The sequence below is a fragment of the Caretta caretta genome, chromosome 11 (assembly GCF_965140235.1).
Source record: "Caretta caretta isolate rCarCar2 chromosome 11, rCarCar1.hap1, whole genome shotgun sequence".
NCBI lineage: Eukaryota > Metazoa > Chordata > Testudines > Cheloniidae > Caretta > Caretta caretta.
The window spans coordinates 50867243-50892910 of record NC_134216.1 but is presented as its reverse complement, the minus strand read 5'-3'; the positions used below and the strand labels follow the sequence as shown (position 1 = coordinate 50892910).

Below are 25668 nucleotides of genomic sequence, written 5' to 3'. Positions count from 1 at the left end.
TTTCCTGTTCTTGTAAGGATCTCCTCATTTTTTCCAGTTATTTACCAGTGTTGAAAAAGCTCCACTTGCTTTCCAGATTCTTGCTTTCACCACCTTATGGAGTTGTGTGATTGTGCTTCCAAGACATTCAAAGTTGTTAATCATGATGCACCCATTGCTATCAGTCACATATGTACTATCATTACAGACTCCACTTTCAACTATCATGATTCATTTTCTTTTGGCTGGTTCTTAATCCTACTTTGGCAGATTCACATTTGACATTGGTAGTGATTTTTTTCATGCCATCATCGCCTGTGTTCAATAGAACAATGTGATTTGCAAAGTCAAGATCTTGACATTTTCCTCTACTTCACTCCAGTATCTTCTTTTGAGGTTGCTGTTTGCAACACGTAATCTATCACAATGCAGAAGACAAGGGATGATAACATGCAACCCTGCCACACTTCAGTGATGATATCAAACCAATTAGTCTCTCCACTTCCTGTCTTTATACAGCATTTTTAACCTTCATACAGCATTGTGATCAGTGACACTGTCTTTCTAGAAAAGCCCATATTGTCACAAGATCTTCTGTAGTGACTCTATGAAGGTGCTCTAAAGCTCTGGTGAAAACTAAGTTCAAAACTAGTCTCCTCTGGCAGGCAAGCCCTTTCTTAATCAATCATTTCAAGGTAAAGATGTGATCTAATCACAGTCATTTCGATCTGAAGCTTGCTTGCTCATTACGCAATTTTTCATCTGGATCTAGAGTGATTCTGTTCTATCTACTGTACACAACACTTTTCTGGGTACTGCAAGTAGAGGTATCCATCACCAATTATCATACACAAGGTAGTTACATTTCTTTGGTAATTTACAGATCTCACTGTCTTTCAGTCTCCAGGCAGAATTCTTTCTCCCAGCCTGTATCACCAAGTTTATGCATTTCATGTGTTACCATGTCCTCCTCAGCTTTAACAGTGACCTTATCTTAATCAGGGACTCTGCTGTTTTTCAGCTGCTTAATTGCTTTCCCTCTTTCTGCTTCTGAAATTTCTAGCAGTGAAATATTGAACTATTGCTCTCATGGGGAGGATCCAAATCAGTCTGAACAAGAGAGAACCAGAATGAGTTCTTCAGATGCACAGGAAAATCTGGGCTTGCTAGGAGCATGTAAGTTGGTTCTGTTCTGTTCTGTTCTGTTCCTGTAACTGAAGAGGAAATCCCAACTGATTTATCTTGTAGGAAAGTTAAAATCAGATTATACTAAATCTGCTGGCTGTAGGCTGTTGCTTTAAAATCCTTTTTTCTCTAATGCTTTGTTCTAATTGCTGAATAAAAATAAGTCTTTTGGTTTCTATCACTGGTCTCAGGTTCCGAAAGGGAGGAAATACAGGTGCCCAATACCTAATCATATCTGCAGGGTGATGAACAGTTGGTATTCATGTGGTATTATACCCAGGCTCCTGTCTAAGAGTGGAAAAATTATGAGATTTTACCCCAAGACTGTAAGGGACAAGAGGCTGAGCACCTGAGGCAGTTGCTGCCAGAGAAACCAGAAAGGGGACTGCTAACCCTGCAACTGTGACCGTAGGAAAAAGTGTGGGCCACTGCTGACCCTTCCCCCCGAACTGGCCAGCAGTAGTGGAGCTGCAAGATGGGGCAAATGAATGCTGCACCGCCCGCAGGGAGGGGGGGGAAGGAGCTGCTTTCTCTCTCTCCACCATTTCACATGCTAAGTAGAATGAAGAGAAATAGCTTGCAGAGGACTGTAGGCTATGTTCCCTCTAATTTGTTACATCCACATGCAGAATCAATTTTGTTATGTGCAACAATATGGAGGTCAGGTGTGGCAGGGGATGGGGCCGAGGGATTCGGAGTGTGGGAGGACACTCAGGGCTGGGCAGAAGGTTGGGGTGCAGGGGGGGTGAGGCTCTGGCTGGGGGTGTGGGCTTGGGGGCGGGGCCAGGGATGAGTGGTTGGGGGTGCAGGCTGCCCAGAGGCTGTGGTGGGGAGAGAGGACTCCCCACAGCCCCCTCTCACGGCAGCATCCAGGAACTGGGGGAGAGGTGCCTCTCCCCAGCCGCAGCAGCTCCAGGGCTGGGGGAGAGGTGCCTCTCCACCCTGTATGCCTGCGCAGCCTTTGATAGCCTGCTGTGTGGCCGCACAGCTTAGAGAGAATTTAGACTGTCGGAGGATAGTACCCTTAATTCCACACAAAAGAAGGGAAATCTTCCTCTCTATTTTTAAAAATAAGTAATTGTTAATTCAGTTGTGCTACAAACAGACCAGACAACCCAGCAGCACCCTGAAATACTCTGCTTTCCCTAGTAAACACACTTTAACTTAACCAATCACAAGCATTAATTCCCATAACAAATGGTTATCTAGTTTCTACACTGCATTTCTCAAAAAGCCACAAGCCTAAGATCAAAGTTCACAATTTTTCTCAGCTATAAGAAGCCTCGTTCTTTAGGTATTCCAAAAAACTGTAAAGGGGAAACTAAGGGATGCTATTTAGGACCTCTCCATCTCTCTGGATGTATTTCAGCATTATGATGCTCAGGATTTACAAACAACAATACACAACAATTCTCTTTGTGTTGTAACATTAATTTTATTTATTTTCTCCACCATAGAAAGGACAAAGCATTCTTCTTCAGCTGAAAAAAATCCTCTAAAGGCAAAGAACTTTTCCAACGTCCTTTTCATTCCCCTGGGCCAAAAGTAAGATCTGAATATTTCAGCAGTACGCCAGGGTAACCAAAATCTAAAGAAAAATTTGTCAGGTCAGTTAAAAAGAAGCCAGACAAGGCATTTGTACATGCACATTTAAACTTATGCTTGAAGTGACCCGAATTTCCTGTCACATGTTTGTTTTTTTTTCACCCCTGGACCTAGATAGTCATCTGCTTATAGGTCTTGATCCAGTCTCCATTTAAGCCAGTTGATAAACCTCCATTGACATAAATGGTGCAGGAACAAATCCACAGAAACCATTTGGACTGAAATTACATTAGCCAGCAGCTTAGACTCTCCTATGCCTGTCATCTATGTAAGTACAAAATGTTTCCATATTTTTTTGTGCTGTTTCTCATTTAACTAAGTGGGAAATTTGAATATGTGCCACTGGTGCAAAATTTTCAATAGACATCAAAGTGCATCTGTCTTCTAGGCCTGTTATTCTAAGGCTGTTGTATTTTATCTCTCAATGTGCTTGAGTAATATAATTCAAAGAGGACTCACATTTTGTGTGAAACTCCACAAAAGCAGTTGCATGGGTGTGCGTCTCTGCTGCACAATACAAAACCCGCATTGTAAACAATGATTCTGACTGTGATTCTGATGGTGGCACCACTTGGACGTACTGTGTTAATCACATTGTCATTAATTAATCCAGCCAGCATCAGAACTTTACTAGGAGGACCGGGATGTAACTCAGCCCTGGCAGGACAAATATTCAATTCTACTTGCCTGTTCATGAGCAAGTGTTTATGGTCGTTTCAAAGAAATATTTATGAAGCCTTCTAAAAATGATACTCATTGCTGACTAATGCCACTAGGCACTTGTACTATATGGTAATTCCAGTATTCACTGGCATAATTGTAATTCCTCTGTGGGGACAACATTGGACTTTGAATGTAAGTAGGGGGAGGTGTCTTTGAATAATTTTTATTGTCCTCCTGTGCCCGCTGTTCTTTAAGTGAGAGCCTGTCTATGAAGGAATTTCTGTCCTCCTAGACTCCCGCCCCCATGCCCCTGCCCCTACATTTAGAAGACTCTGAGCAAATTGGGAGGGGTGAACTTGAAACCCTACAATATTATATTGCTAACCTGATCACAACCCTACTGTATTTTCCTGTCTGGAAGTCCTATTGAAAGTCAATGGACATGATTCTGATCTCACTTATATCGCTGTAACTCCGTTGACTTCTGCTACTGATTTACAGTGCTGTACGTAAGATTAGAATCTAGTACGCTGCAGTATCTGATAACATTTGCTGTATGTCGGGACAGACAAATCACCTCAGATAAAATAAAATAAAAACTTTAAACTTAAAGGTCAAAACTCTCTTTAGAGGTTTGAAAATATTTGGTTAATGTTGGTTCCCCAGCAGTGGCCGCAGCAGCACTATGACAGAGAAACTATTTCCAGGGTATTTCCAGTCCAGCTGAAACTGGATATGATCAGAAATGTAATGAAAATGCCTAATCTTGGGAGACACCCAAACCAGAGAGATTTGGATATGCTTTGGGGACTCTGTATGCCTTCTAAAGTACACACAGTGTTCAAATCTTTTGAGGTTCACCCAGCATATGTTATCTAATCTGTTAAGTGACCTCACATTGGAGATAAGTGGTGATGCTACTACAAAGGACTCAGTGATGAATTTGATTAACTTTGCCTGTGCTGTGCTAGACAAAAAATGGCTGCAATCAGCTTTATACTCTTCAACCCTCTCCTCTATGGTAATTCTGTATAGCCCATGTGAGAAAAATAGGATGTTCTGTGTGATTTTAGGAATATGATGTTTTTTATTAACATATTTTAACAGGAGTTTGTTTCATGTATGTGTTGTGGATGGCTTTTCATGCAAATAGATGTTATGTTAAGAGAGTGAGCACGCAGGTTGAAGATGTCAGCTGTATTTACAAAATGCTTTTAAAAGAAGCTTCTTAACTCTGATGAAGACACACTTTTCTTTGAAACAAGTGATCCATTGATATCAACTTGAGGGATGCAGAAGATTTCACCCACTTAAATGGAGTATATTAAAAGAAGAATATTTTAATTATTAAACACTTTTTTCACTATTATAAATAGTGCCTCTTGGCAGTGTGCATCTAAATAGTCAATAGGCCCCACAAGTCTTGAGCACAGGTCTGGGAGTCATCACACTCCAATCTTCCACCTGGCAGCTAACAGACAACAGCTGAGACTGAAGTCCACAAAGCCCAAAAGGAGCACAAGCCCCACATCTATGCTCTGGTAGGGAGAATTCAAAGGCTCCTGATTGGGTCACAGCCAATTTATTTAAGCCAGAGGAGGGAACAGGAAATAGAGTTGGGCTCCACCCTACCATGGACTGCTTACCTGCTTGTCTACTGATTGTGATCTCCAGGTAGTCTGACTTAGCCTGACAGTTAGTACCTGGTTCCTGTCCTCTGGTTCTGTTGCCTAATCCTGATCTCCTAGTATCCTGACTAGGTCTGATTCCATAACTGATTCCTGATAACTGCCTTCTGGTTTGGATATTAGGAAAAACTTTTTCACTAGGAGGGTAGTGAAGCACTGGAATGGGTTACCTAGAGAGGTGGTGGAATCTCCCTTCTTAGAGGTTTTTAAGGCCCGGATTGACAAAGCCCTGGCTGGGATGATTTAGTTGGGGATTGGTCCTGCTTTGCGCAGGGGGTTGGACTAGATGACCTCCTGAGGTCTCTTTCAACCCTGATATTCTATGATTGATTCTGGAGTCTGATCTCCTGGCATTCCAGTTTGGCCTGATTCCTCGTAATTGGCTCCTGATTCTAATAGGGCTGCCTATGCCCTGGCCCTGACACCAGTCCACTCCTATTTCTATTATTAAGACACACTACCTGCTTGTATTATATTGGTTATCAGGTCAATCCTTCAAAGTGCTGAGCTCCTCCTGTGAACTGATGGGTTCTCTTCACTACCACTGGCTTTAGTGAGAACTGAGGGCACTCAGCACTCTTATCTATGCTCAGCATCTTGTAGGATCAAACCCTATCTGAGCATTAGGCAAATCACACTGAATTTTCCCTCAGAAAAAGTGATCATGGAGGTTGATTATTTCTTTGACAAATTTAATTCATGTGCATAAGGAATGACATGAACTTTGAAAAGAGAAAAATAAAAACAAAACCTTCAAGTTAACCTTGACCATGTCTGATTATCCTAGTGTATGCTGTTGTTTGTTATTTGTATTACCATTGGGCCTTAGAGCATGAGTCAAGGACCAGGATCCTGCTGTGCTAGGTGCTGTACAAACACAGAACAAAAAGACACCTAATGGTCTCCTTCATTGTGCATCCAGGAGATGACCTCAAAAGAGTTGAAAGTAGGGTACAAAATTCAGGAAAGGCTATGCTAGTGTGGCAAAGTTTATAATTTTCAAGTCTAACTTTAAATCAGGTTACTGGGCTATATTCAGGTATTATGATGATGGTGTCAGGGCCAGAACAGTACCCTCAGAGATAAAAACATCCCAGTTCAGCAAGAAGCCTGTGCTTCAGTCCCATTAACTTCAGTGTTAGACACATGCTTAATAATTTTATTAAGATAATGTTGAAGTAAAAAGAAAATGGTACAGAGTTTAGGCATAGAAGTTTCTGGTTATCAGGGAATAAGGTACAGATTATCAAGGGGTGCGAAATTCGGTTTAGGAGTGGGTGGCGTAAGGAATACATAATCTGCAGTCTACCTGATTGGGGATAAAAGTTTAACGGGTCAAAGTACAGACATTGAGCTCTGGGGGTATGTTGTCCATATAATGGCTATATTCAGGTGTGGAGTATAATGAGCGGGTACGATGATGGGGATGGATCTACCCTCATTTGGTGGGATTTAATGTTCAGTGAGTTTATGGTTCCAGTTTATATGGTCCAATGGAAAAAAGTCTCTCAGTTAAGCAGGCACTAAAGTGCTTTGCTGACGATGGATGGATTTAAGCACATACACTGATTAACTGGCCACAGGATCCAGCATATTTACAATGGCTGTGTATGTGCACCGAAAATCAATTTTTTTGGTTTCTTACTGACATCTTCTCTGAATAAAAAATAAAATCTCTCTGGACTGTAGAGACCGAGGTGGATGTCTGTTCAGGCTCAATGATTACTTTTGAGGGTTATGGAACAAGATCTTGATTCAAATTTCAAATACTGTTCCCTTCCCAAAGACATAATTTCCTGAGGTATTCCCACATTTCACCTGATAATCATAATGAACCTTGAATTACAGGGTATTTAGGGGGGAAATAATCTGATTTTTAATTATGAAATTTATGTGGTAACTGTCTGGCTCACAGACTTTACAAGTGAATATAAAAACTTTTATGTAACAGTTTGAATATGGCTCAGGTCAAAAGTGTATAAAAGTCTTTGCTACTTGATAGCTCTTCAGAGGTGTGACTAATCAGGTGAGCTATGGTCACATGTTGAATCAAAACCCTAGGGTCTTGAATTATAAACGTATGAGGGCTGTCTACAGGCTTGACCAAACATTTTTTTTCAGTAACTAGAGTATAAATGAGTAGTTCACGAGGCAATTACATCAGCAAAACCAACAGAAGAATGTTTCTGCACATCCAATGTACATATACATAAGAAAGAAAACATGTTTGTATAAAATCCATGTGATTTTGATCAAACAAATTGACTTGGACCTCTAATCACCTTGGCCTCTGATCCATCTTACCGGGACTTGTTTGATTAGGGGGGAAAAAGCAACTAATATAATCTACTTACTGACTTATATGACCTAAAATGTGAACGTGAAGCCAACCTAGAGTCTAAATGCCCCTCCCCTACCTTTCCCACCAGGTGGGGGCTACTGAGATAGACAGCTGGAACGAAGGGAGAATGCATATCTAAGAATGCAGGGGTGGGCTCCTCCTCCCCTCCTCTATAGGCTTCCAGCCAAAGGGAGCTGGTTGGCCCTGCACTCCCCCTCTAATTAGTTTGAACCTCCTCTCAGATTTATGGGGTCTTGCTGAGGATCTAGTCCTATAACTCCTGGCCATATTAAATAGTCAGTTGTCATTTATTAAGGCCAACCTGCTTGTTATTGAGAAGTGACCTTTTAGTTCCTGGTAGCCTGACACCAAAAAATGTACTTTTGTATCTTTTTGCATGAAGACAGTATCTTCTTGTCAATCAAACACTGTGCTGATTATGAACAAATTATCTCTAATTTTTCTGCTCATCAGCCCCTGGCAAAAAGGCAATTCAACCACTCTATCAATTTCCCCAAGAATTAAATTCTGAATACATTAGGGTTACTTTAGCTTAATGAATTTGAATGTTTATGGCATTAAAATTTAATATAGTGATAGAGTTTAAAGTGGTAACACAGGACATCTAAATTATTAGGCATTTCTAGTATCTGAGATTAGACTCGCAACAGTTATATCTTGTACAGCCTTGTCCACCAAAAAACATTAAAAATGCATAGGTGTTCATTTAATTAAAGATGGCATATTAACCCCTTTGCACAAAGGGGTTGAATAAGTCATCTTATTTCTGGCACTTAACATTTCCATGGTTGAATTTGCAACCTTATTAAAAAAGTCTTAATGTATTTTTGTATGCAATGTCCTAGTTTATTTTAAAAAGAAAAAGTACAACTTCTGTCATGTGCAGCTGTATGAGTTATCAGCTTGCTTGAAACCAAGATCTCCAGCACCACTGTTCAGACCTCTTCCACTGGAACTAAAGTATTTTGTGACATTATCTGGCAGTAGCAGAATGCTGTTATTCTCTGTGGACTAGCCACTTGAGGAGGATGTATAATGCACTGAAATAGTGGGTTACACATGCAGGAGTAAGCCACATTTTATAGACTGGTCAAATTCTTTCAGAGAGACAGTGTAACTATATTGGTGAGACTTGGGACTGCTGTCTGGAGAGATGGGTAAGTTCCTCTTCTGGAATAAGGTGGTATATCTTTCAGAATATTGACCCCGGGCTGTGCCAGAATTAAACTTGTGTAACCTCTTAGGCTATGTCTACACTTAAAGGTGGTGTGTAGAATACATATGCTGCACGCCCCCCAGTACAGGTATAAATAGCACTGTAGGCAGCGAGGCACGGGTTAGGTGAGTAAATACAAGCCAGAACCTGAGGGTACGTACCCTACACAACTCTCATGTCTCCCCCATCTATACTTCTATTTTTAGCAGTGTACTGGCCTGATGCCTCCCCTCCGCCAGAGCCTTTCGTTGGCACTTGTAGTTGCACAATCCAGTGTGGATGCAGCCTGCTTTTTCACTCTGGTATATGGTTTCTTACTCTACACACTTCTGCCCATGCAGACAAGGTCTTAGTTACTCCTGCTGTGAAATTGGGAGGGAAAGTTGAAACTTGTCTCCCTTCTTGGGTAGGGATAGAGGGCTCTGTTTAATAAGAGTTTTGAGCTGCACAGAATTATTAACAGTCAGATTTAGTGGCCTGATTTTTCAGAGGTGCTGAATACTCACAGCTCCCATTAGCAACAGTGGGAGTTGCAGGTGGTCAGCACCCCTGAAATCAAGTTACAAGAAGCCCAATTCTGGGGTTCTTAAATTTGGCCTATGAATTTAATTTTTGTTTTAAAAAACATTTTTTTTTTACAACGTAGTGAATGAGAAGTTCCAAGTGGAATCATGAAGCTGGATTACTAACACAAAGGGATATGCAAAAAGAAAAGGAGTACTTGTGGCACCTTAGAGACTAACAAATTTCTTTGAGCATAAGCTTTCGTGAGCTACAGCTCACATCATCGTCAGCTCACGAAAGCTTATGCTCAAATAAATTGGTTAATCTCTAAGGTGCCACAAGTACTCCTTTTCTTTTTGCGACTACAAACTAACACGGCTGCTACTCTGAAACCGGTCACAAAAGGATATAGCTCTTCTAATACATCCAACTGATTGTAAAGTTACTTTTTATGTCTTAACGTTCTGCAAAAGAATACTAATCTGATATCATTAAATGTCCCTAAAGAAATGATGAACTGGAATGTATCTTTCTCATTGAAATAAGAACTGATTTATATTCAGTTAGTTTGCAAGTAAATTACAGGGGTTTTCTGTTGCCTTGACAAAGTTCTCATTACCCCAGAAAGCTCTCTATTCTACTGGAAGCTATCTTTTTATTTTTAAGTACTCTTTTTTGCAATAGACTAATTAAGTGGTTCTCAACCTATTTACCATTGTGGGCTGCATACTCAGCTTTCTGTGTTATGTGAGCTGCATCTATACAATATATATACTACCTGTATGGTCCTGAGGGTGTCACATGAGCCGCAACTGTGTGCTGATTGGACTGCAGGTTGAGAACCACTGGACTAACTGTTAGTCAGTCACTCAGCCTTGTGTCTTAGTTCTATTTTCAAAGTCATCACATAAAGTGTATATTTTCTAATAACTGATTAGTGAATTGAAAACTCTCTAACCTGTATCTTTACTCTGTTAAGGAACACACAATTGTCCAGAAAAAGTCATAAGAACACAAGAAGAGCCATACTGGGTCAGATCAAAAATCCATCTAGCCTAGTATCCTGTCTTCCGACAGTGGCCAATACCAGCTGCCCCAGAGGGAATGAACAGAACAGGTAATCATCAAGTGATCCATCCCCATTGCCAATTCCCAGCTTCTGGAAATTAAATAGTCATCTCCTGACAATTAAATAGTGACTGTATATTTACACTCTTTTTCTTGTGCCTATTTTAAATTCAGAAATTTCAAACTGTCTTAATTAGTGAGAGGAGATGGGGGGGAATCTCTTCAGATAAGGTTTGTTTAAAGGTTGCTAAAAAAATACAATATTGAAACTTCTGTATTTTATAAAAGGTACAATAAAATATAAATTAATCCTTTATTTTATAATATGATCAAATGTTTAATAACTGTTAACAGACGCAGCAAATAACGTTGTTTTGGTTGTACAGAGGCTACTAAAAATCTGTCTTTAGGGGCTATTTCTTTACATCACCTTTCATGTGATTATATACAGAAAATAGAAAAGGAGTACTAGTGGCACCTTAGAGACTAACCAATTTATTTGAGCATAAGCTTTCGTGAGCTACAGCTCACTTAGCTCACGAAAGCTCATGCTCAAATAAATTGGTTAGTCTCTAAGGTGCCACAAGTACTCCTTTTCTTTTTGCGAATACAGACTAACACGGCTGCTACTCTGAAACCTATATAGAAAATATTAACACTCAGGTGTTTTTTGTTTTGTTTAGCTATTATCGTTTATTCTACAGTTATTTTGGAATCATAAATGTGACTGAAAATGTAAGACTCTAAAATAGATATGGTGGCATTTCAACAGAAGGACAAGAGACACATTTTTTGTCCCCTTTCATGTCTCTTACCTTTTTTAATCATCATTTGTTTCTCTATCCTTTCTCATTGGCCTGCACTCCATGGCTACACTGAATTGAATGGTGTTCTGTCTTCCCAAAACCTTTGATGGTTTATTATTTGCAACACTATAAATACTCCCCCCTAGCTAGGAGTGCTAGCAAAGAAAGGGAGGCTAGTAATGGGATGTCTTTTCTTGAAGCTCTGGTCATCAAAAATAGGGTAAACAACTGAGAAATGACAGGACCCCAAAAGCTCATATTCCCATACTTTTCACAACCACGCTATCTGTTGTAGACAGCCTCCATTTTATGTGGCCTTCAATAGTATAACACATATTATCACCAAACATTCTACAAAAATCTTAAGACACAATTTAAGTAATATTTAATTTGAATGCCCAATGTGAGAGACTTTGGGCCTGAATTTTTCAGGGTGCTGAGTATGCATGGCTCCCACTGATTTCAGTTAGAATGGCGTGCTCATGTCTTCTGAACATCAGGCACTATCTGTTTGAGGTTGGGCCTGGGCAACCAAAAACAGCAACTGCTCTTGAGAGGCATGGCCATGGCTTGCTATAGATCCAGCCCTATGCTCTAGGCAAAATTCTCAGTGAAGTTCAGTGAAGTTGCATTACAGAATTAGGCCCTATGACTCCTTTCCTTTTCTCCATATCCTTTTTCCCTCCATATCTTCATGTACAATTTTCCTCAGTAATTTTTATCATTTCTGTAGAATTCCTAATACCTTGTTCTCTTGGAAGCTGTTTTTGAAATGGCTTTGCTTGCATTATTTTTATATATTTATTTACACTGCAATAGAACTCAAACGGGATTGGGCCCTCTTGTGCTGGACACTGTATAAACATATGGGTAGATACAGTTCCTGTTCCAAAGTACTTACCGTCGAAAAAGAAAGGGGGGAAAAACAGATGAAGTGTTGGGGAAGGGGGTGATGAGATGCAAGTGAAGAGACCAGGTTGATGACAGGTGCATGTCATACTAGTTTTATATCTTTGGTTTCCTTTTTTCACATTTGTTTTATTTATATTAAAAAAAACCCTTATTTTAGGGAATACTGGTGGGGCAGGGGGAAGTTGAGTATGGTTAATGTGACAGAGAGGAAAGGATTGTAGGCATAAAAAAGGGGAGAGTTCACCTGTGGAGGTGGGAGGGGAGCTTCTGGTCTCTGTTCCCTAGATTCAGCCCTCTGGGTTTGGTTGGAGGGTGCAATCACTTATAAGGTGGCATACACCTTGTACTCTTAGCTAAGGTGCTATCTGCACTGGCAAAGTAGCCCTGAGAAACTGGAGACTCTCCTGGCCATTTCCTGGGAGTTCCTTCTGTCTCTTGCTGCTCACCATGTAGAGGATGGAGAAGAGGTCATTGAGCCCAATGCTTTGGAGTGGGTACCGCTAGGTCCAGCGGGGAAGGGACAAAGGAAGGCTGCCGGAATCTGTATCTCTCTCAGGCTGACTGTCTTTTAAAGTCTATTTACTTTTTATTCATTTTCCTTGAATTTCATATTTATTTTCTTTTTCCTCCTAGGAATTTTGTTTTTCCACTGTTCTTGTTTTCCTGTAGTTCCTTTAATTCCTCTTGCTGGTGCCACCCACATTTTTTGGACCTTTCACCTTTTCAAAAAAAAATTAAAAAGTAATTGGAACATTCTCACAAAATACAGTGTCTTGCTTGCTGTTAAGGGGAGCAATCCAAAATTTTATTGTTGCAGTTCTACGGATACTAGAGGCCCAACTTATCTAGGTGCACCACCACTGCACTTCTATCCACTCTTGCTATTCTACAGACAGAGCGTAAAACCCTGGTCTCATTGAAGTCAATAAGCTTTGCCATTGACATCGGTTGGGTCAGGATTTCACTCAGAGCAATGCACAAGCAGTGCATATTGTGCCAGAGGACTAAGATAAAGGGGCACAGAAATGGACCCCAAACTTGTACTAAAAATGCCCCATTTGTCATAATGGTTGGTTGAACAGCTACTTTTCAAAAAGTGGAATTTTCCTGCCAGACTAGCTGACTGCTCATCAGCCTGTTCATGAAGGGAAGTCCCTCTAGCTACATGGTTAAACTTGTTTCCAAGATTACTTCAATGGTGCATAATATGAAAGTTGCAGTGAGATGTTTGTCTGAGATTTGAACACTTCTGAACAAACTCCCCCAAGCATACAAGCTCCATCTTCTGAGTACACTGTTCACGTATCAACCTTGTGTCTGGCCTGACTTGCTCTTCTTGCATACTGAATTTATCTGATTGCTTCATCTGAGTATGGCAGACCCTGGTGCTAACATCCTTCTTAGCACCCTACCACTATGCTGCAGCTGTCAGCTGAAACTGACAAAAGCAGCAGCCAGTTGGAAGAATCACTGGAGTGAAATTGCTTTTTAGTGAATAAATTCCCATGAACTCAAGTGAAAAAAAGGATCAGGGCAGAATTCTGTGCTGGATAAGGAAGAGTGTGATGGGTCACCTAACCCCCTTTGCTATGTGATGTGCAGGGGAAGCATATCTGGCCAGAAAATCCAACTGAGATGCATAGTGGCAGAAGCAGGACACACTCCCTGCTTCCTGTGAGGCTGCAGATAATCCTAGAGTGATGATCACACACTTCTCCCGAGATTTTGGGGAAGGGAGCAGGGGTGGGAGTAGCTGGAGAATAGACACTTGCCCCACATGGCAGGATTATTAAAGGACCAAAAACCCCACCTAAACCTTCTGCCCCCAAAGATACGCCAGTAGTTAAGGTGATATGACACCTCAATGGATTGTAATCCAAAATTAGCATGCAAAATCAAAGTAAAGTTCTTTTGTCACCTTTCTCCCTGTCACCCCCACTAGATAGACACAGAGCCTTTGTGATAGTTTTGTCAATAATATAATAATATAGTATTATCTATATATATTAGATTGTAATATCTTCTGAGCAGGGACTTTATTTTAGTAGCTAAATCTTCAACTGATATAAATCATCATCGCTCCATTGATGGCAATGTAGCTGTGCTCATTTACATCATGAAAAGCTGGCCCAATATTTGTACCTACAATGAAATAAAAATAATTCTGCCCTCTTTGCCACACAGTTTCCAGTGAAAAAGGTCCACAACCCATACATCGCCTCCCAACTGGTAGTATTTCTACATATTCTATAGAAAGATTGAACTACCCCCCTCAGCTCTGGAATTGATCCTTTCGTAACATGGCTGATGGACAGTAAAGAGAGCATTGGACCACTGCTGTCTACGCAGTAACACTTGTGCATCAACAAAAGACTTGAATTTCCAATTCTGTTAGTTCAGGACAGATCCCGACATTCTTCCCCGTGCTTGCTGAGTAATACCTTACTTGCCAACTGTTCCCATTAATTTCAATGGGACTAGTCATAGGGTGGACCTCATGCTGAATGGTATCTGCCAGTATTTGGTTTGTAGTGATTTTTCACAGACACTAAAACTCCGTTTATACAAAGAAAAAGAGAGCACATAATCATGGGATTCAGTGTCAGGAGGCACAGGTAGTACAGTGAGAGCTATATATTTTAAAATCTTGTCTCACGTGTGCCCATTTCTGATTCAGTATAATAGACATTTAATTAAACTCTCCTATGGCTTGCAGCTATCTGAACTGCCTGGGAGACTCCAGATATTGTTCAGAAAATTGAGAGTCAGTAGAGAGGGAACAAATACAAGAGGGCAACATCCTGCAGTCCATCAGAAAGGGAAGTTGGGACAGTGGGATTTATTTTTATAAGGTACTTTGCTTGGAGGATTTTTCTGAGCTCTCAAAGTTGTAGTAAAAAAGGCTTATGCTGAAGTTCACCTAAGGTCATAAAGATGAATCTCAAGTACTTTATATAATAACCTTCCCATTTTCTAACTTGAAGTTTGATGAATAACACCATCTTATTTTTTCATTGTTCCCAGTCCACACTTCCAATCTTCTCCCTATTAAAAATGTCATATGGAAAGATTATGATTTATCTGCAAAACCCCTTGGAATACCAACCCAATATTCCAAAATGAAAAGGAGGATGTATTTTAAATCAATGAGCATATTTATTTGTAAATCAGTTCAGATAGGTTTTACGCTACCTGTTACAATGTTATAAATTACAGGACTTTGGGAACATTGTATTTTTACACTGGAGTGTCTGTCTCTCTCTCTCACACACACACTCTCGTTCTCTTCTCTTCTCTTCTCTTCTCTTCTCTTCTCTTCTCTTCTGCCCTTAGTTACCAACATACAGCTTCCATTATTTCAGTGAAAGCTGTTCATGTGTATCTGCGGGCAGACTTTGTTCTTTAGAACTTGGAATATTTTCAAGAAAGGATTTTGAAAGCCTAAGTTTAGCAAAATATAGTCTACAGTGCCTGGATATGCTATTTTATGAGGAGAACAGTGAGGAAAATTAGAACAAATACAAATAAAGGACCCAGGAGTCCTGTGGATTTCATATGGAGTAATTTCAGAATCAGTGCCAAAGGAAATAAGGGCACAATCCTATATTTCTTGTATGCCCGAATATACCATTGACTTCAGTGGCTCCACAGGGAATGCAGGACAGACTATGGTGTTATAAATTTTAGAATAAAAGAGGTTGATAGTTTTGTAAATGTTGAGTAAAAGTGTTTGGCAAAATATTAGACAAAATATTTAAAGAACATGTCTAACGTTAAGCCTATGAAGTATTCCTTTGAAATCAGTGGGACTGCTCATATGCTTAAGGTTAGGTACATGCTTATGTACTTCGCTGAGGGGCATGACAATGTATTAGCAAGATCATGTGGTGTGCTGAGGCCAGAGAGCTAGCATATCTGGCCATTAGAGGGTCACTCCATAGTTGAGGAACTGGCTACATAACTGGAGTGTGTGTTTTGTTTATACCCATGCATCTCATTTTCATCTTTAGGTGCTGGTGACATATACAAAGTACTCAAGGTTTGGGCCTATGCTTAATGTTGTCATCCTGAACTGAAGATAAAAATACAGCTTTATATCAGGGGTTCTCAAACTGGGGGTTGGGACCCCTCAGGGGGTCACAAGATTATTACATGGGGGGATCACAAGCTGTCAGCCTCCACCCCAAACCCTGCTTTGCCTCCAGCATTTATAATGGTGTTAAATATATAAAAAAGTGTTTTTAATTTATAAGGGGGGTCGCACTCAGAGGCTTTGCTATGTGAAAGGGGTCACCAGTAAAAAAGTTTGAGAGCCACTGCTTTATATCCTTCAGATGGTGGTTTTAGTTTTTTCACTTGGTGTGTGTATGTGATGGATATAATTTAAATTAATGAAATATTGAGGTGGTTTGAAAAGACCTTAGCACAGTGGTGGGCAACCTGCAGCCCATGGGCCACACACAGCCTGCCAGGGTAATCTGCTGGTGGGCCGTGAGACAGTTTGTTTACATTGACTGTCCGCAGGCACCGCCGCCCGCAGCTCCCAGGGCCTGCAGTTCACCGTTCCCAGCCAATGGGAGCTGCGGGTGGCTTCCTTGCTCCTGATTTGTACTGTGTGCTTGGCCACAGCTAAGAGTTGACAACTTTTTTTTTTTTTTTTACCATTATTCCCTTTTGTGTAACTTGCACTGAGGTCAGTGAAAGTTTTCCCTGTGAATCAATGAAAGGATTCACACACACACACACCCCGCTTAGGTTTGTTTCATTTATTTATATATTTGCTAATAGGGTGGCTTCTTCTCTCTGGCCTTTGGGTGAGCTCAGGTTCATTTCTTGTTCTAACTTTTCTACAGTGCTCAGATACTCTGGGATGAATGATATATAAATGTGATGTTACTTTAACTGAGTCTTGTATATGAAGAATCCCTGGCAAAGAAACCTTGTCTCTGGAAATGTTTCAGATTGCATTACTCATCCATTGACAGGAAAATCTCTTATTTTAATGAGAACAGTCATAGCCTCATAACCTTAGGTTTTGTTGTATTAATTAATGGTCCTGTTAAGATGCAAGGTACTGACTAAAACCTGTTAATTAATAGAAATGGTTGTCTAGTAAAGGTGGAGCAGCATTCCATTCCATTTTTGTGCTGGTATAACCGTGTGGCAAATGAGGCCCATAGCCTGTGTAAAGATTATCTGGGTGATCTCTTAAAACAAGTGGGTTGTCTATTATCCAGAATTCACTGGGAAAAGATCCCTAGCAATTGACAGGAAGCAGGAGTTACTGGTTAACTTAAATTACTATGGTTAACATTCAAATGAGTATGGAGAGTTGGGATAGGCCCTTTTCACTACATGATGGTGGAGGGAACAACAGCTATACCAAGTTTCTCCATATCCCTTTCATTGCACTGAAAGGGTATTTCAACAGGCTGTGCAATAGAGCTGTTGGAAATGGACGGAAAAAATGTAGATCCCATTGCCTATAAACTCCTTATGGGGGTTTTGGAGATGCAGAATCTGCTATTGTGGCCTCATGGCCTGTCGACAGATTTGGAAAGTGAATTTAATTTTGTTAACCTTGCTTAGTTCCCTGGACAGGTTTGATTTGTCTCTTTAAAGAGGGGAGTGAATTTCACCCTCAGTTACAAAAGATTTCTTCTTTATTACACAGAATCTGTTAATTAAAAATTAATAATTAACAATGTTAGTGAAATAGGCCATTACAAGAATTTAATGGCAGTTTCTTTTGTACCTTTTTATTGGTTATTGCAGAAATGAGTAGTTTAACTTGGATCCTGGGGAGTGGATGTGAGAATAAACAATAGCACTGAATTTCCTTTAAGATTTGGCACAATAAGCAGTTGCTGTTAACCATGGAGCACATTCTGTTTGCTCATATAAATATAAATTCCTGTGAGATTTTGGGATTTATTGATGTGAATCAAAGAACAGAATGTAACAATGTATATATTAGTGGATAAGAATCATCTTAATTGCTCATCAGGGCTCAAATCAGCCCCCTTCTTGGAAATATCCCTTGGGTCTGAAAGTTGGAAAATTCGACAAGAAGCCCTTAGCAGATGTTTTTTTCTTGAATCCTTCAATCAGGGTGAGGGGCTGCAGTTCTGTCCCAAACTCTTCTGGGATCCATAGGAAGCTAGTGCCCACAGTATTGAAACTCTGTTCTGGCTCCAGGGCACCCTGTGGCTCTCCTCGATAGTGTTAGGCAAAAAGTTTTTTTTTAAAAGAATTAGGCAAGCACAGACAATACTGAAGGGGCTTTATTTACGGTATTGGAAAGACTGACAAGCAGCTTTAAAGATATGGTGCCATAGCGGACAGTTATATACATGTTTTTATTAATTTATTTGCATTCATTTGTACGTACAGAGACAGACATTGTTACAAATCAAGAAAGAACCCTAAACAAAGATAACACTAAGAACAGTACATACGTATAGAGGTCATTTTATTGCATTAATCATCTATGGCTACCTTGCTGTAGCCATATATTCCATTTGTGGTCCATATATTCCACTTATGGTCCAGCTCCATTTGGCACTTGTGTGCAGTGATGGATTAGCCATTGGGCCAACAGCCTGTGCCCAGGGGCCATGGTCAATTGGGGGCCCCCCGAGAAAAATGGGCCCCCCCCCCGTCCCGACCCCATTCCCTGGCAGGAGTGCTGGGTGTGAGGACTGGGGCAGAACCCCGAGCCCCAACCCCATTTCCCCTGAAGGAGCGCTGGCAGGGACTGCAAGCAGAAGGAGAGGGGAGAGGCTCCCACTTCCTCTGGCCCAGGGCCAGAAACCCCTCTGCCTGTGTGCCTTGGAATTCTGTTGAGGCAGTTCTTTCTGTAGCAGTGAGGAGGGATATTATGAAGTCAAGTTGGGGATGGGATATCAACAGTCGATTCCATCCACCAACTGAATGACCCAAACCTGAGAATATAGCAAGTCATAGCCATTACTACCACTGTTAGCAGCTGCTGGGTGGTGCAAGACTTCTCCATGTGCTTACTCCAGCTAGAGAGGAAAGATTCATTCCCAGCCCCTGAGGCAGTTCTTCCCCAAATCAAACTTATTTTCTCTGGCTTTGAGGGATGTGATTTCTCCATGAAGTGAGAATGGAGATTGAATTTTCCTCTGACACCTAGAGATGGCCAGACCTTCTAAGAGACTTGGACACTTCTGGTGGGATAGTTTGAAAAACCTTAAGCTGGCAAAGTATGTGCTGAGCTTGGTCTGTGAATACAACAACATTTAGAGCCAAATGTTCAATGAGGAAGCATAAATAGCGGTTTGTGTGGGCTGATATATACTGCCCCAAATTTTACATACACATTAATTGATGGAAGTTGAAAATCCCGCTGAATTTTGTAGCGCTGTCAGTCTGGTGCCTTTTGTAAACACTTTCTATGCAAAATGTTCAGTGACTGTGAGCACTATTGGCACCATGAGTTCTAACAATTCTGTTCAGGTAGCATGCCTGCAAGCCTACTTACAGAGGTTAACAGGCGTTGACTGATATTTGCTGATATAAATTTCCTTTTGGGAGGCCTTTTGTTCATATCACAATACATCACTTCTTTAATATGACTGATAAATCAGTCAAACTAAGCTTAAATTTAACCTGTTGCCACATGTTGATTCAGACTTAGAGAATGCAGCTGCTGTGAAGAAAACTCTCTCCACAGCTCTCTAGGATATCTTATCTCTTTGAGATAACTGGATTGTAGTCTGTATAAGGGTTTGAAGATTATTGCTAGGTCTTTAAAAAGCATTGGGAATTGGAGGGGTAGCCAATGTAGTGTGGCATTCCTAGATTGTAAATCCAGAAATGACAACTCAGATCAGTCTGACCTTCCTTACACAGGCCATAGAATTATTTTTCTTCATTAGTTACAATACTTAGTAGATTTGTTGCTGAACCACCTTCTTCTAGTTCAGGTCAAGGTATAGTAAGAGAAATCCTGACTCTAGGTCAATGGAAGTTTTTCCATTGACTTCAGTGGGCCCCAAATCTCACCCATAGTACAGCAGTAAATCAGTCTTAATATGAGAGAAGCATGCCTATTTGTGCCTAAATCTGTAATTGAGAAAGAGAGAGATTAGTCTTCTGACCAGCTGAAGTCAGAAGATGTTTCTGGCCACTGCTGCTATTTGGGCATCCATCAGTAATGGAGTCCTGTGAGGGAGTATATCAGACCCTCTGAGGCCCCCTCTGAGGCCCCCTGCTGGAGGCTTCATGCCCCTGCCACACCCTGCACCCCCAAAAAGGGCAGTTGAGGGGGTTCTCCAAGCTGCCTAGAGAGGCTGTCTGGGACACAGCCAGTCAGGGCCCAACAACCTAGTGTAAGAAGAACTTCAGGATCAGAGGGAGTTCAGTTCCTTGCTGGAGCGGGAGGAGTGTGACTCACTGATGGAGCTCCAGAACCTCAGACCAGGGAGTGCTGCCAGAAGGCAGGGAGAGCGAGAAGGAGTCCTGAGCTGGTTGCTGGGACTCCAATAGGACAAGGCTCTGAGGTAAGGGAGAAGATGGTGGGGAGCCATGGGGAAATGGCCCAGGGAATTAGAGAAGCCATGTGACGTAATTTAAGGAACACAGCAGATGGCTGCTCTCTATAGGGTCCCTGGGCTGGGACCTGGAATAGTGGATGGGCCTGGTCCCCACCGTCACCTATTAGCCACTAGGGGGAAGTGGCCTGGACATTGAGGCAGAGAGTGAACTGAACTACAGCGGTCCCGTTGGAGAGTTGCAGCCAGAAAGCCCAAGAAGGTGAAGACATTGTCACCAGGGAGGGAGCCCTGGGGCACTGCTGTATCCCAGAGCAGGGAAAAACAGAGAGTGCAGGCACACACACTTCGCCAAGGGGGCGCTTACGAGAGGTGAGTGCACCCTGTTACAAGTCCATAATATGGATTCTGCAGTTTGGACCACCTTAACAATTGCAGGGCAGACCCGTTAATGTGAGGTGAAGTGAAATTTTCCTACTACTTTCTTTAGATACTTCCATCTTCTGCTCTTATCAAAGCTGAGACTGAGTGGGCCCTTCTTTACTCCAAATCTTTGGACAGCAGGGCGGACACACTGTCCATGCTAGAGGAACAAGATGCAGTGTATTGTTATTATATTGATGGCACTGTAGTGTCATCATATAGTGTCAGCAGCCTTGAATTATACATTAAATAAGCTGATCAGTTTGAGGACTGCAGAAACCTCCAAGGAAGAGAAGGAGTTTCCTGTCACCACCAGTGTGATCTCTGAGAGTGAGCAAGGAGCAAGCTGTACCTGACTCTCTAGTCTTGCTAGTTCCTACAATAATGTCCACAGCAGATTATGATCAAGTGTTGAAAGCTGCTGATAGCTCTAAGATCTCTCACATAGATATTTTGGCTTCTGCCAGCCCTGAAGAGATCATCTATCACTAGCTCCATCTCCATGCCAAAACCAGTACTGATGTCAGAGTGGAAAATTCAAGTAAGATATGAGTTATTGATGAAGTTGGTTCGTGGCCTCATAAGGTAATGATTATCATGTCAAAGGGGTTTAGAGGCAGGACAACAACTGGTGAGTTGAGGCGACAAGTTCCATGAGTTTAAATCGGACAATTGAAAGTTTTATGACATGTCCTTAGTAATCACTGGAATCGTCTGCTGGCTTTCACTAACTGCTTGGGACATGGGTCCTATTCACATGTAGTAGTGCAGCCTTCCCCTGTGCTTTCAGCACTCTTGCTTGACAGTTAGTGAGGCTGGTATTGTTTTGCCTTTGGCTGTATTTCTATGAAGCTGGAAAGGTTGTTCCAGATACTCAATCTACTCAACAACAGCTCTTTGCAGCAGGAAACATTTAAATCTGCAATTGTGCAGAGGTTCTCTGGCCAAGACTTTGGAAGAATGTGCTAGAAACAATTTTTTCACTGACATGGTATAAGATCATGATTCTTAACCTGTGTCTAATGAAATGGGAAGGATAAAAATTGTAAAACGACAGAACAGTGAACCATGGTGGTCTGCGAGGGAGGATCAATAGGAGAGAGATTTAGGGGGTAATGTATCCACATGCATACATAACAGATGGTTGCAGTGCAAGCAATTTCTTGAGGCTACTACTCAGATTTGCAATTTTCTTGCCAGTCCACTCATTCCCTACGTACCCAGTCTCTGCTTGGATCCCTGAAAATTGCAAGGTTGACCCAATTTGCATATTTCTAATCTTCAAAGCAATTCATGAAATAAAAATCTCCTAGCACAAAGTATTCCTCTGAGCTTTTGATAACTGGGACAATTACTTAACTTCCTCCAGGGTCTGTACCAGTTAAGAGGATGCTGTTGTTCTGGAACTCTCCCAAGCAACAACTGCTAACCTGCTTGACTGTGCCAAAAATAATTCTGTAACTGAGTAACATATGCATGCTCTTCATTTGAAATGCTACGCTTTGGTGTTCATGGTCTGTGAACAGCATTCTTCACTTGTACTGTGCATAATATATGAGCTTTCAAGTTGTAAAAAGAATCCAAAAATATCTCAATGCAGAGTCTGATCCTCTGTAGTGAAAGCTGGACCGGACACTTTCCTTGCAATTTTGGTGATGTTAGTTATACATGTTTCATTACAACTATATGATTCCTACAACTCTTTTATAACCTTGTAGTGTTCCCCCGGCACCAGAAATCAGAATCATGCAATTTGACTAATGCAGACATCTTTGCACCCTGAACAGGGTTACAGTAAACAATGCTCTTTCCAGATTCCTTTAAAAATATTTATTTTAACTTGCACAGAATCATTTAAACTCACAGTTTGTTTCTGGTTACACAAAATGAATCCTAGTCCTTTAAAAAAAAAATAAAATAAAAAGCCCTGCCTAATTTATTACAGTAACTCCCTAGAGGTATACATGTACTATTGACTTCTGTATTGACTCATAATTCTAGTTCTTTGTTCTTCCTTTCCCTGAGAATCTCTTTTGTAACAAGATTGAGCCTGTGGTTTTCTGCTTTGTTTTTTTTAACTTCTTGCAGATGTTTTGCAGTAATCTGTTCTGTTGCTTAGAATTCTATTGACACTAGACACTTAGGGCTCAGTCTTCAGTGATGCTAAACTTATGCTCAGTGCAGTTAGTGGAGGAAGCAAACTGTCTGTAAAACACCTTTCCCACTTCTCCCAGACCAGGGGGAAACTTGGGGCCTGAACTGATTCTTGATGCAAATTAGAGCATCCATAGAACTGCTCTAATTTTTATCAGCTTGAAAAGTCCTCTAGAGACGATTGTGTTTCTCAGAGATTAGTAAAGTTCTCTAAACTCCAGTCCTGCCACCACCCACCTCAGGCCCCCATCTAATTATTTCCCTGCCACAACCCCTTTCGTGCATACCAGAGTGAGCTCTCGGTACAGCAGGTTGAAAAATGGAATTTCCCATGGGATGGAAATTCCAAGGTTTTGAAATATGGTTTCACCCAGAATGAGGACAAAGTCAAAATCTCGAAATTTTCAGACTATTTTCTTATTGTTTTGACTTTTGTTATATTGTAATAATTTGACTTTATGAAAATTAAACAATTCCTGTGAATTTTTTTGATTAAAGGTATATGTTGCTGAGAAATATTTCATTCATCAAGTGAGTGTTTTCTGATGGAAAACTATTCCACTGGAAAATTTCACATCACCTCTGATTCTCAGCTTTCAGGTCACTTTGTGTCACTCTTGAGAGGTTGTCCCGTGGAGCATCAGTTTAAGGCTATAAAAGGCATATTCGGCAGGCGAATATGGGATGGAGGAAAGGGTAAATACTGCAAGTCGTTAAAAGTAATATGTGCAGTCAGGCATTGCTTCAGCTTCTTATTTTTCTTTAGTGATCATATAAAGTGCTACACCATTAGTTATATGATTTCATGTGTGTCCTTTTCAGTGCACATAATGTTGCTAGATTTTCAATCATGATTCAGATAGTTGGTTCATCAGTCTTGCTGTGGCTCAAACTAAATGCTTCAGAGAAAGCTAAAGAAATTAAAACAACATAATCAAATCCACCTAATAAATTGTGTAATGCTGTACATGGTGGGAAAATCCTTCCTGATCCCTTCAAAACATCAGTTTAAACCCTGAAGCATGACATTTGATAAACCACAATCAGTATATTTGTCATAAAATTATTTAGCTCTTTGAAAAAGTATACAGTAGGAAATACTGACAATAAGGTAAATAGGACCTCTTTAACTAGAGACCAGATCCTGCAGATGTTTCTTGCAAAATGATCCCATGAAAGTCAGTGCACACATTTGGTGAATAAGGTTTACAAGATCACATTCATTATGTATATTTACAGCAAAGTTCAAGGGATCACATAACAATGTCCCAGAAATAGAATGCCTGGGATTATTTTTTTCCTATTAACTTGTGTTAATTTAAAACAAAATTAACTATGCATAAAAACCTTATAATATATTATACCATTTGCTACCTAACTTTAGCTATACTTGAAACGTTTTATTCTATATATTGACTTATTTCTATTACACAATTTAAAAACAAAATTTGTTTATAATAAATCCAACTACTTAAAGAAAAAATATGAAGTAAGATAAAGCTAAATTCAGAGGAGAGGGATAGAGATGGGAAGGAAAGGAAGTGCGGAGAAAGGAGAGGAAAGTGATGAGGGCTCATGCATTTAACAGGATAATTCAGATGCTTCCAGGAAAGTATCTCATATCTCTGACATTTTTCTTTTACAATATACAGTTCTTCCTAGGGTGGCCAAGTTTACGATCTCTGTGCTCAAGACTTGAATTGTTGGTCATTTTTTGGATTTCCATTTTTGTAGTACTAGTCTTCTAATAATTATTAGTACTCTGCTTAGCCAATGTTTTTTTAAGCTTTATTCAGCATCCAATTAACACCAATTAAGTTTGAAAATAGATGTTTAGTTTGTAACACAATTTTATTTTATAGGAAAAATATTAACTCTGCAATTTAGTTCTACCCAAAATATATGGGTGTAGGAGCATTCCCAGAGCATATGGGTTAATGTTGGCCCTGAATCACAGGGCCAACATTAGTCTGACTTAGTGGCACCTGTTTTGAGCAGTCAGAGAGGTGTCCATATGATTTTACTGTTGGATTAATTTTAAACAGAGGTCCATGAACAGTTCAGAGTGCTAGCTAAAATGAGGTTCCATTGGTTAACAGAGAACAATTGGTCTAGTTCTTCCTCTCATTCCTTTTTTAGGGAATCTCTGTGTTTAATTCAAATTTGCTGGCCAAGTGTGCATATAGTGTTGCCATAGGTCTTAGCAATACGTGTAATATTTGGAGAAAATAAAGCAATTCAGGGGGGTTGGGATAGCGCATGTATCTGGACTAAACAGATGGGAGATGGCATGTTTAAGTTGGATATATGGCCTCTCCCTTCTTAGTCTCTCTTCAAATATCATGAAAGGGAGGAAGGTATCATTTCAATACATTGACTCATGGTCAAAATCCCTTTCTTAATCCAGTCTGGCTAAATGATGGGGTTGTCTGCTATACAGAGTTTTGAGTTACCCCAGGTAGAGGCCTTGGCATTTAGAAGGGGGTATTTTTGAATTTAGTAGACATCATACACTAAGTATTTCTGGCTGCCACAGTAGTTGGTGATTGTTCTTTAGGGAATTAGTAGTAATCCAAGTGCAGTC

The 25668-nt window shown here is 40.6% G+C and overlaps 2 long non-coding RNA genes across 2 annotated transcripts in view; both read left to right on the top strand.

Annotated features, from left to right (window-relative positions):
* LOC142068562 (uncharacterized) overlaps nt 1-25668 on the top strand; it is an 80568-nt gene that overhangs the window by 39378 nt on the left and 15522 nt on the right. The gene's annotated exons all lie outside the window — the stretch shown is intronic.
* LOC142068460 (uncharacterized) lies at nt 1057-10313 on the top strand. Its single transcript, XR_012664291.1, has 4 exons — nt 1057-1155; nt 2622-2771; nt 2888-3037; nt 10182-10313. It is a non-coding gene; the product is annotated as an uncharacterized LOC142068460 (long non-coding RNA).